The 11,768-nt window shown below is 49.9% G+C and overlaps 1 protein-coding gene across 3 annotated transcripts in view; it reads right to left on the bottom strand.

Moving 5' to 3' along the window:
- PDE8A (phosphodiesterase 8A) overlaps positions 1-11,768 on the bottom strand; it is a 154,357-nt gene that overhangs the window by 121,208 nt on the left and 21,381 nt on the right. The window contains exon 1 of one of the 3 annotated variants that reach the window (XM_049614213.1): positions 9,130-9,765. The exons of the other annotated variants lie outside the window; for them this stretch is intronic. The gene's annotated coding sequence lies outside the window, so the exon portion shown is untranslated. Of the gene's footprint in view, positions 1-9,129; positions 9,766-11,768 lie in introns of those variants that run through there. 3 annotated transcript variants of the gene reach the window in all.

Below are 11,768 nucleotides of genomic sequence, written 5' to 3'. Positions count from 1 at the left end.
GGGGTGGGGGGGGGGGGGGGGGGACAGGGAGGGGGGTGGACAGAGGGAGTGGAGACCGCCTGCTAATGGCGACAGGGTGTCTTTGATGGTAATATCTAGTGTTAGACAAATAGTGGTCCTGGTTGCGCAACTTTGTGAATATACTAAGAAAACACTGAATTGTGCACTTCAAAGGGTAAGTAGATGAATTCTATCTCAATTCTTAAAAAGGAATTCCTGTCCGTTCAACTATGGAGTGATCTCCAGGGTCTACTTCTAAGTGAGAAAAGCAAGATAAAGAGGTGTATGTTTAGCGTGCTATTTATCTAAAGGGGGTACAATATCCAAATGACAAAACAGATTAAGTGCAAAAGACTGCAACCCATCAAAGATGTTAAAATCCTTCCGTTCACAAGGACTCTTAAAAAAAGAAAATTTAACTGGTCCCCTCTGAAGGATGCTAGAGAACCAACTCATTCTGGAAACTGGTAAATGAAGGGCAAGCAACAAGCATTTATCCTACCAATGCCATTCCAACTTTATCACGTAGTTAACGAGGGCAAGTTTCTCTTTAAAAAGTATTTCAGTACCAGGGAGCCTGCGTCGCTCGGCCAGTTAAGCCTCCGACTCTGGATTTCGGCTCAGGTCATGATCTCACCATTTGTGGGTTTGAGCCCCAAGTCGGGCACCACACTGACAACGAGGGGCCTGCTTGGGATTTTCTCTCTCCCTTGCTCTCTGCCCCTCCCCCATGCATGGCCTATACACACACGCATGCTCGCTCTCAAGATAAATAAACTTAAAAGAAAAAAGTATTACGGTGTTAAATGAGAAAGGAACGATGGAGTATTACCATTTGCATTAATGAATTAGAGATGCAATGATCATCACAAGATCTTGTGTGATCTCCTCCTTAACTGAGCGAGGGCAGATGTATATATACCAGTAAAATATGGCAGAACTGACCATACAGAAGTTTCCAGAGGAGGTCAGACGGGCACTGTAATCTGTCTTGGTGTGCAGGGTCACCTTCTCTGGGGGAAGCCGGCCACCATGTCCTGAGGATACTCGAGCAGCCCCTGCGAAGACTGCCCACATCAAGAGGAGCTGGCCCCCACTCCAAGGCCTCTGGCGCCCATTCGGCCGGCCATGGGAGCGAACCACCTTGGAAGTGAACCCTCTGGCCCGGCCAAGCCTCTGGATGATCGCAGCCCAAGCCAACACCCGGCTGCAACCTGACAAAAGACCATGAACCAGAACCACCAACCCCACCAGCTCTCAAATTCCTGACCCACGGAATTTTGGGGTGATTTTGTTATGCAACAAATACAACACCGTTTTCTCTCCTTTTATACGTGTTGTAAATTCTCCACAATAAAAATGGTCAGTCAGCTAATTACAGGTAGAATCCTTTCAGCAACTCCTTTGTTCCTGTCAGAGCAGACACTAGGTTAAACGGAGAGGGGAGAAGAGTGAATATAAAACTCACGCCTTTACACGTATCTCACAGTCTCTTAGGAAAAGAGTATCACAGGTTATCTCAATTCTCTCAAAAAAAACCTCTATCGGGTAGAATTCATTATTGCTATTTTGCAAGCAACAAAATCAAGAAAGGTGCCAGAGAAATGAGCAACTTCTCACAGTGGTTGAAGCAGGATACAGAAGTCTGTTCCTTCCACCGTACCTCAAAGCCTTTCTGACCTTGTAATTTCTCCATCGGGCCCATCAGAACCAAAGCTGCTGAGGTCCCGATCTGTGTGTTGTAGGTAAACACCACCCTCCATCACTCACAAAGCACCTCTCCTCTTCCCTTTCCTCACCAACACACACAGCGGCCGTTAGTGCGGCCCTAATGCTAAGCAGACAGGAATTGCTGAAGGAGGGAAAAGAAATGACAAGAGCTCGAAGCTCCAATTCACACCCCAGATTTCTGTGCCATCTGGACGGGACTGCTCTTCAGGAAACGATTATTGGAGTGGACAGTGGATCAGGTTCTCCAAATTTCTCTTTTCACCACTTATTTGTTTTCAAAGTTAAAGGGGGTGGGACGTGGGGTTCTACAAACCAGTGTAATGCTACCACAGGTCTTTCCTTGTTCCCCAGGGTAAATCGTGTAATTGGGTATTGCAGAATCATTTACAAACGCAAAATTATTTTCCAAATATGTTCTTAAAAAGAAAGTCCTAATCTACTCTTTAGAGTCCAAAAGATACTCATATTAAAACCATTCTCTTTTTTTTAATTAAAACATTTTTTTTAAGTTTATTTTTGAGAGAGAGGGAAGGGAGAGAGACAGCGCGGCAAAGGGGCAGAGAGAGGGAGACAGAATATGAAGCAGGCTCCAGGCCCCGAGCTGTCAGCACAGAGCCCAGGGCAGAGCTCAAACCCTCGAACCGTGAGATCATGACCTGAGCAGAAGTCGGATGTTTAACCGACTGAGCCACCCAGGTGCCCCTAAAACCATTCGTTTTCAAAAAAGAAGGTAGAACCTTTCATTTTAGGAAACTACTATTTGTTAAGTGTTTACAGCTTTTTAGCCATTGAAGATTGGCTTAAATTATGAATATAAAACAATCTTGACAACTATGCCCCCCTTTTACAAATAAGACGCTTAGGCCCCAAGAGGTTATGGGACTCGCTAAAGGTCAGAAGGCAGGGAGTGGCGGGGCTGGGATTCGGCCCCATACTGTCTGCCTCCAAAGCACATCTTCTGACCACTTTACACAAGAGGAAAACGCCCTACCAAAATCAGGCGACACCTAAAGCCTAAATGTAACTATATTGTCTTAAATTCTCCTTCTTTCTGGGTCCATCAGAGCATGGCTCTCGGCTTCCTGCTGTCAGGATAGAATGGAAAACGAGAACGCGCTACGTCCCCACATCTAGGTGAACAGGAGCAACCGAAGTGCAGAAAAAAATCAACAAAGAGGATATTGACGTTACTTTCAACGTTGTCTCTGAGCACAGTTCACAGGGGGGTGGGGAAGACAGCCAAGATTTCCACGCTAAGGAAAGAAAAAGGAAATAGGGACTCTGGAACTAACTTCCAGGACATATTTCTCAGGCTTAAAATAGGCCTGACCTTAGGATTGTCATGAGAAAAGCCAGACCAAATGAAGTCATCGTATATAAACTGTTTGTTCTCAAGGACATGACTAGTGGGCACACAGCGCAGAACTAGGTTAAGGGACACCGACTGATTAGCCAACATTGCTTTGCTGAGTTGTCCTACAGGTCACACTTGAAGGCTATTAAAGTCACTGATGGTCCACGCAACTTCAGAGGGGCTTCAAGTTCACCGCTCCTTCAAGCCCGCACTTCCCCAAACTGACTTGGAAAGGGGTAGAGAAAAAGGCCACCTCCCCCGAAGTCGGTCCACTCGGGAGCAGTGGATGCGGGCCCCCCGGGGTGGTCCCTACAGACATGGGCTGTCTCTGCAGCCCAGCCTCAGCCCTCCTGGAGCTTGCCTATCGGGAGGAGGCGATCGAACACGCACCAACACGTGAGATCTGAGCTCTGCTTCAAACAGGATGCCGCAGAGCACACAAGTGGGGACCTGGGACCCGCCTGTGTGGGGAGGGGAGGAAAACGGCCTCTCGGGGGAGACCCGAAGGAGGAACAGGAATCAAGTGCAAATGGAGTAAAAGAGTACTTGAGACTGAGGCCAAAGTCCACACCAGGTCTACCGACCAGAAGGGACACACACATTCACGAAAACCCTGGCTCAAATATAATACATCCTGAGGTTTTAATACAAATTTTTATTGAAAGTTAACATACTCACAAAAAAGAATATAAATCATAAGTATGAAGCTTGGTGAACTGTCACAAAACGAACCCACCCACATAACTACCATCCAGGTCAAGAAATAGAACATTACCAAACTTAGAAGCTCTTGTGCTTTCTCCAAATCACTATCCCGCCCTCTTCCCCTAAGGTCAGCACCATTCTGACTCCTAAAACCACACCTCGGCCTGATTTTGAACTTGGTATAAATCAAATAATAGAGCATGCAATCTTTTCTGTCTGGCTTCTTTCACTCAACACTTTGCTCGTGAAATCCATCCAGGCTGCCACACACAGCGATGCTTCTTCCATTTCTGTTGCCACAGAATATTCCATTATGTATTCCACAATATATATTCCATTACACGCCGATTCCACAATCCACTCTCCTTTTGATGGATCTGAGTTACTGCTGGTTTTGGCTATTGTGAGAAATAATGCTATGAACATTCTAGTACATGACTTCGGTGAACACGTGTACACTTTTCTGCTGGGTATACACCGAGGAGTAGAATTGGGGGAGACAACATGCCTATGTTCGACTTTAATAAATACTGCCAGACAGTTTTCCGAAGTAAGTTTACCAATTTACATTGTTACTAACAGCATATGACATTTGTTTCTTGTTTGGCTGGTTTTTGTCATAACAGACAAAATAATCTACCACAGTCCAGAGAAAATCTAAACTTTTGATGAAAACTGGTCATGAAAAAACACTGAGTCCCTCTCCAGCCTGAAATCCCCACGTATGCTCCTTTACATGAATTTTATTATTTATCACCCCAAATTCCTAGGTTTTACCAAGGGTATGCTCTTAAGACAATGCATGCCATTAGAGAGAGAGATCTGTAACATCCTTATTTCCAGGTCACAGGAAACACACACACAGGAACAGTATTTTGTGGGTCTGATCACAAAATACTCTATATCACCTACAGCCACCAATGGCTTTCTAACAGTCACTTTCAAAACAGGCTGAGTTTTTAGGTCACTTGTGGTATATTACAAGGTAGAGAGGAGAGAGCTAGAATGGTGTCCCTCCAGGTTGGCTGTTTAGACATCTCTGCCTGGTCACAAAGTAAAAACCGCACTTCACCCCCCCCCCCCCCTTCCCCACTATGAACCTCCCCCGCCCTTAAACAACAAAGCATCATACACAAACAGAGACACCCCAGGAAGAACGAAGAAAAGGGGGCAGAAATTGTGTGAAGGACACTTCCTTCCTTTTTCTTTTTACAGGACTCAAAACCTGTCCCTCCCATGTGCCCATTGTCAAAACAGGACTCCTGAAGACAAAGGACAGGCTGGCCCGGGAGGAGGTTGGCTGGGCAGCGTCCTAGGCTCACTGAGGTGCTGCTCGGACAGGACAGCGGGAGAGGGGGGCTCCCTTCGGCAGGAAGAGCACGGCATCCCCAGCAAACAATGCTGGCAGACGGCGCTTCGGGGAGACTCAGCAGAAGGCGGATGGCTCGGCGGGCGAGGGCAGGATGGGGTGGGGCGGGGCGGGCTGAGGGTAGTAGCAGAAGACTGCGGTGGACGTGTCAGCGTGGGGAGGAAGTCCACGTCAGGTGGTAGGATCTCGTCCCTGGAACCTGGGATCGGCAAAGGAAAGAGCGGACGCCACGGAGGCCTCAGCCTGGGGAAACCAGGGCACTGGCAGGCAGCCAGCGTAGGACAGAGAGCGACAGCCGCAAGCAGCAGCGGGATTTAAGACGGGAACGTGTCCACAGCACCGAGGTCCAGGTGTTACACACGGGGCTGAGTCCCAGAGTGTGGAACGAATGACTAATTTCCTCCAACGGACTTGGGGTCGGGGTGGGGGTGTTCGCAGTGAGGAGGTGGGGTGTGGTGGGACGAATCTAAGCAAGGTTCAAGGAGAAGGGCAGTGAGAGGGAGCCAGGCAGACCATTACAGGTACCAAGAGAATGAGACTGGACTTCTGAAGATAGACTAAAACAGATACGATTAACCAATGTTTCACTGTCAAACACAGCAAATGTCACCTGGCTTCTGACCTCTTCCCGGGCCAGAGGCACAGGCACCGAGACTCCCGGGAAAGCCTCGCAAACGCCACAGCTGCCGGCGGCCAGGCCCCTCCGCCAGGGGCAGGCCGCTTCCAATGTCCCCACGGTCACGCCCGGCCACCTCAGGCCCTGAGACGCTCATCATCCAGCAAGTGCCACGGGCCACTCACATTCGTGAAGGATCCTGACCCCGAGCTCAGTCTCCTCCACCGCAAATCCTACCATCATCCTGGGCGACCTCACGGTTCATTTGGTGACACCACCGCCGTGTCACTGTTCTGTGCCTTCACTTGAACTGGGACTACGACCTGCAGCCCACCCCCCTCGCCCCAGGCACCAATGCATGGTCATACTCCTGACTTCATCTGGCAGAATGGACCGCGACTTCCCGATTCATCCCTTCTTTCTCCTAGCTGTTCGCATTCATAACAACAATAACCATCATTAAGAAAAATATCGAATATCGAATAATGGGCAGCACTTAGGGGGTGTTTACCATGTGCTATGCACAACTCAGAGTGCTTGACACTATCAACCCATGTACACCTCACAGCACTCCGAAGAGATAGGTGCAATTATGCTTCTCGTTTACCGGATTTGAAATCTGAGGCTCAGAGAGGTGGAGTGATTTTCCGGGGTCCCACAGCTATAAACTGGCTATAAAGAGCTGCCATTTGAAAACAGGTGGCCTGGTACCACAGTATCCTCATGGGCTCTCTCTCATTTTGTTACATTTTATCAAATACACACAGAGAAAGCCCCCAGTCTCCCCTTTCAGTACCCCTGTGCTGACTTCTTTTATTTTATTTTAACATTTATTTATTATTGAGAGACAGAGAGAGACAGAGCATGAGCAGGGGAGGGGTGGAGACACAGAATGTGAAGCGGGCTCCAGGCTCCAAGCTGTCAGTACAGAGCCCGACAGGGGGCTCGAACCCACGCACCGTGAGACCACGCACCGTGAGACCACGCAATACCTGAGCCGAAGTCAGACGCTTAACCGACTGAGCCACCCAGGTGGCTCCTCCCCTGTGCTGACTTCTAACCGCGTAATGTCTTCACACGCGGCCGCCTCTGCAGCCTTCGCTACTACCACCAACGCCGCTGTGGGAGGGACCTGTGCTGAGCCACTCTACACCGTGCGCGTTTCAGCCCTGGATCTCCATCCCCTCTCGCGGAGCCCGCCTGCTGCCCGCGCCCCCGGCCCTCACCCTGGCTCCGGCATCTGCCCGCTGGGACCCACCGTGTCACGCCCACACGCCACGGAACAAAGGGCTCGCACACGTGGCAGAGCGGCACGTGCTGCCACGTGCTTCCTCTAGAGGCCCCCCTCCCCCCACCGCTCTCTCCCCTCCTTCAAGGGGCGACTCCAAGTGTCCCCCTCACTGGCCGCTTCCCGACGCCCACCGCCCCCCTCCCCGCACACTTCCCGCCTCCTGTTGCGGGGCAACCCTGACATCATTTACCCTAAGCAACTTCAGAAGACAAGTGGGGGAGGGGAACAGCTACCTGTTACAAATGACAAATGGATTAATAACATCCTTAACTTTCTAAAAGTCCCATTCAAACGGAAAACCCTCCAATTCCCCAATACGAAATGGCCAAAGTTAACAGTATCCAAAAAAGAAACTACGAATGGTTGATAAACATCTGGGAAAAGACTGAACTCCATTTCTGATTAAATAAATGTAAATACAATTGGCCAAAGTTAAAAACTGATGATCCCACATCCTCCCAGACAGGCTGAATTTTAATTCCCGAATCAAATTAGCAGGGAGCCGGGCCCACTTACTTTGGCCCCACCCGAAGTCCACCGACAGCATTCTGCCCCCCCCCCCCCCCCCCGTGACAAACCACTCAGGGACACGCACCACCACGTTTCTTGTGAGAATGCTGCTGAGAGCCTCGTCCCTTAAGAAGGGCCCAGAAGAGTAATTTCCTTAGGCCTCAGGTCAGAAACGATACTTCTCTTGAGTCACTAGCTTATGTTAACCTCAGGAACTCTGGGGCTGTCTCTTATTTGTTAAGGCTGCAGAAGCTCAGAGTGTAACGTGGGACCCAACCCTGGGGACCAGGCAAGCCTCTGTGGCACGCACTGCCACATCGGACCCGACTCCTGACAACTGATGGGCCCACCCGTGGTGCTCCCTTGGCCCAGCTCCCTTCTCTGTTTATTTGTATCTTACTGTAAGCATTTGTTTTGAGAGAGAGGGAGAACAACCAGGGGGAGACACGGGGGCGGGGGGAGAGTGGGAAGAAAGGGGGGGGGGGAAAGAGAGAAAGAGAGAGATTCTTAAGAAGGCTCCATGCTCAGCGCAGAGCCAGCCCTACACAGGGTTCGATCTCATGACCGTGAGGTCATGACCTGAGCGGAGATCAAGAGCTGGACATTCACCGGACTGAGCCCCCCGGCGCCCCTCCTGCTGTAAGTTATTCTTAAAGTTACCTCAAGTCCTTGTGAAACAAAGCGAGGTAGCACGGTCCTAAAGATGTGGTTTTGTCACCGCTCTGCTGTTGTCCATATTCTGAGGGGTGAGTCAGGCTGGGCTTTCCCAGGTTACGTTTGTCACCGTAGCCTCAGGAGGACTGTGTGCTGGGCTAATGGCTTCTGGCTGTGAGTGCAAATCAGTTTCCTGTGCAACAATCCCCAGATACCTAATAGGTTATTTCCAATTTGCCTGTTCTTTCAGGAAGACCACATGGCATTTGTTTCAAGATGGAGGTACCATAAAATCAACAAATTTGACAAACCATTCGAATTCCAAAGGGCTTGGGCCGTTCCAATTCAAGAAATAAAGAATTCCTATACAATATGGAGATAATACTCAGCTATAAACCAAATGCGTTCTACGATGTGTCTATCTATTCCATAGACCTTCTTGATGAAAAAGCTACTTTCAGAGAAGCTGCTCGCACAAAACGTGGGGAAAGAAAGCACGTCAACTACGTGCTGCTCATTCTGGTGGAAGACAGATAAAATGTCCTAATTTATACGTCCATGAAATTATATACCATTCAATCCAGAGAGAAATCATCGTCCAAAGATAGAAAAAATTAGAACGTTAAAAAATATAGTTGTCCCAGCTCTAATTCCAGGAAAGTGGAAAGTCAAACTAGGCTAAAACATTGATGCAGATCTGCTTGGGTGTTCGGATATTCGAAGAAACAATCGCAGACACACTAGCGGTGAAAGGGAGCAGAACTTAAGAGCTCCAGACCCTACCTTTCTCTCTCCCTGCTCCCCCCTCCCATTTCATAGGCTGTATCAGTTAGGAAGCTTTTGGTTACAAGTAAAGAAAAATTAACCTCAAATTATTATACAAGAGGTCAATCACTCACATAATCTCAAAGTCGAGAGTAAGCTCCGGTGAGCTTCAGCTGAGGTTCAACAGGACCCCGGCTTGGGGGTTCCACAACTCTGAGCGTGTTCTCACTCAAGAGTTGGCTTTGTCCTCGTTGTTGGGGGCGGGGGATGCCCCCACTCACCCCACTGTCTGACTGAGACCATTTATGTCACAGGCCTACCCGGGAACTAGTAACTGGGGCCAGAGAATTCCAGGACTTAGGCCTGGGTTATGTATCTAACAATGACCCGATAATGGGGGCAAGGAGGGTGTCAGGGACCACCCTGAACTGGGGATAGGCTCAATCCTGCACAGACGTCACAACTACTATGCGTGGGAGAGAGGAGAGGGGGAAGGATTACAGATGTTCCCAAAGAGGTGTGGCAGAGACTGGCAAACTGTTCAAGCGCAGCTCCCCCTGTCGCCAGGCACACAGGTAGGTCGTTCCTTCCAGCACTCAGTGAACTCAGGTGTGGCCAAGTGGCCAGAGGAATGTGAGAAACGAACATGGACCATCTTCCAGGTGTGGCACCTAAGAACCCCTCCACCCTCCATGCTCTTTCCCCTTCTGCCGGCGTGTCCGTGTAGACTCACAACGACCTTGGGAGCCACATGTTGACGATGGCAGAACCACAGACGGAAGGGACTTGGTCCCTGAATCATCACTTAGAGGAAGCCCGTCCGCTGATCAGGAACATCCATTCAAATTTTACATGACTGAGACGCTTCCATCAAGGCTGAGACTTTTGTATATTTTGGGGTTACAATGGTCAGCCTACCCCAACAGGTGGAAAAATGAAGGCCCACCAGGTGGGGTGACTTATCCAGGTTACAGTGAGCCAAGGAAACAGAAACACAGAAACACAGAAACACAGGGTGAGATGATCTTACTAGGGGAAGTGAAAACGGCCTTGAGAACGTGTCAGAATTAGGAAGGCACTGGGTAAAAAGAGAAGCAAGAGCAACAGGGAGTATCTTTTAGGCAGACCACACGAGCGAGGGGGAAGGTCAACTGCAAGCCCTTTCTATTGCAAAACTTGTCATTTTCCCACAAGTTGTTATCCATCCTTCTCTCCGCAAATAGAATAAATAGAAAGTCCCTCGGATAACTCAGAACACAAACTGCGTCGGAATCCGAATTAGGAACAAGAAGTCTCCTTACACGTGAAAGTGGTATTTGTTCTTTGGCCGAAAAGCATGTGGGGGGTTGCACCGAACCCGAGTGCAGGGGTAGCTATTGCTGTCTGAGCAGCGGCCCCTTCCTCTCGGCGCCGCTCCCCCTGCCCCGCCGCCCCGCTCTGTGACTGCAGTGCCCGTCAGGGAAGCCACCGCTGGCGGCAGGCGTGCCAAGCCAGGCCTGTCCCGGTCCTTCCCAGGGCCTCCTCTACTGGAATCACACGAAGGGGCTCAGTCCCTCTCCGGGCACCAGGCTGTGCAGGGTGAGGCCAACAGCCGTTGGTGAGCACGGTTTCCTCCTGAGCAGAACCGAGCAGCCCAAGACAAGGAAGATGACAGCAAGCGAGCGAGGCGGCGAGAGCCCTCATCCGGTCTGGCCCGGAGCTGGCACGCCCCGTCCTTCCCCCGACTTGCCTGCACAGCCAGCTGATAGCGAGCCGCTCCTTTCGATCGGGCTGATCTCACCTACAGCCAAAAGAATCCTGACCAATATGATCAGGGAAACGGTCTCAAAAACAGACAAACGAAAAGTTCCTGACCTCTCTCTCCAGCACCTCAAAAAGTTAAATGAAAAACACAGAAATAGCAAGGCCTAGTACGGACTCGGGAACCAGGCCACGGAGTTTGAATCCAGTGCTCCAGTGTCGAGCTACGAGGCCCTGGGTGGACTGTTCAACTGCCCACTCGCCAGAGGTGAACCTTTAAGGTAACGCCAAGCCCGAGGATTTTCATTAAGGATTAAATAGGTCAACACATATAAAGTACTCAGAGCAGTACCCGGTATGGAGTAAACATTCAATATGTGATGGCCTTACTGTTGTAGGACGTCAGCCTTAGTGTAGTTTCCAGTCAGTGACCCAGGTGTTAGTAAGTTACGGTGTAACAAGCTAGACGGAGACAGGCACAGAAACAGGCATGGAGCTGATCACAGAAAAGCATGTTTGTCCCACCCCACCTGAGAGCAGCACCATCACACCCAGATCGCTTGTATTTCTTTTTTTTTTTTTTTTATTTTTTTTTTTTAACTTTTATTTATTTTTTTATTTTTTTTTTAATTTTTTTTTCAACGTTTTTTATTTATTTTTGGGACAGAGAGAGACAGAGCATGAACAGGGGAGGGGCAGAGAGAGAGGGAGGCACAGAATCGGAAGCAGGCTCCAGGCTCTGAGCCATCAGCCCAGAGCCCGACGCGGGGCTCAAACCCGCGGACCGCGAGATCGTGACCTGAGCCGAAGTCGGACGCTTAACCGACTGAGCCACCCAGGCGCCCCAAGATCGCTTGTATTTCTAACAAAGGGGTAATTTCTTCAGGTGCCCACCAAGGGGAGGCCACTTCTACAGCCTCAGGCCCCCCACATGGTCAACAAAAACAGGCTGTGTCAGCCACAGCGGGTTCCTCCAGCCCAGAGGCTACCCGTCCTCTGCTGCCCTCTCCCAGCGCCCTGGTCCTCAGGGCCA

Source organism: Panthera uncia, assembly GCF_023721935.1.
Source record: "Panthera uncia isolate 11264 chromosome B3 unlocalized genomic scaffold, Puncia_PCG_1.0 HiC_scaffold_2, whole genome shotgun sequence".
NCBI lineage: Eukaryota > Metazoa > Chordata > Mammalia > Carnivora > Felidae > Panthera > Panthera uncia.
This window is presented reverse-complemented; position numbering and strand designations above follow the sequence as displayed.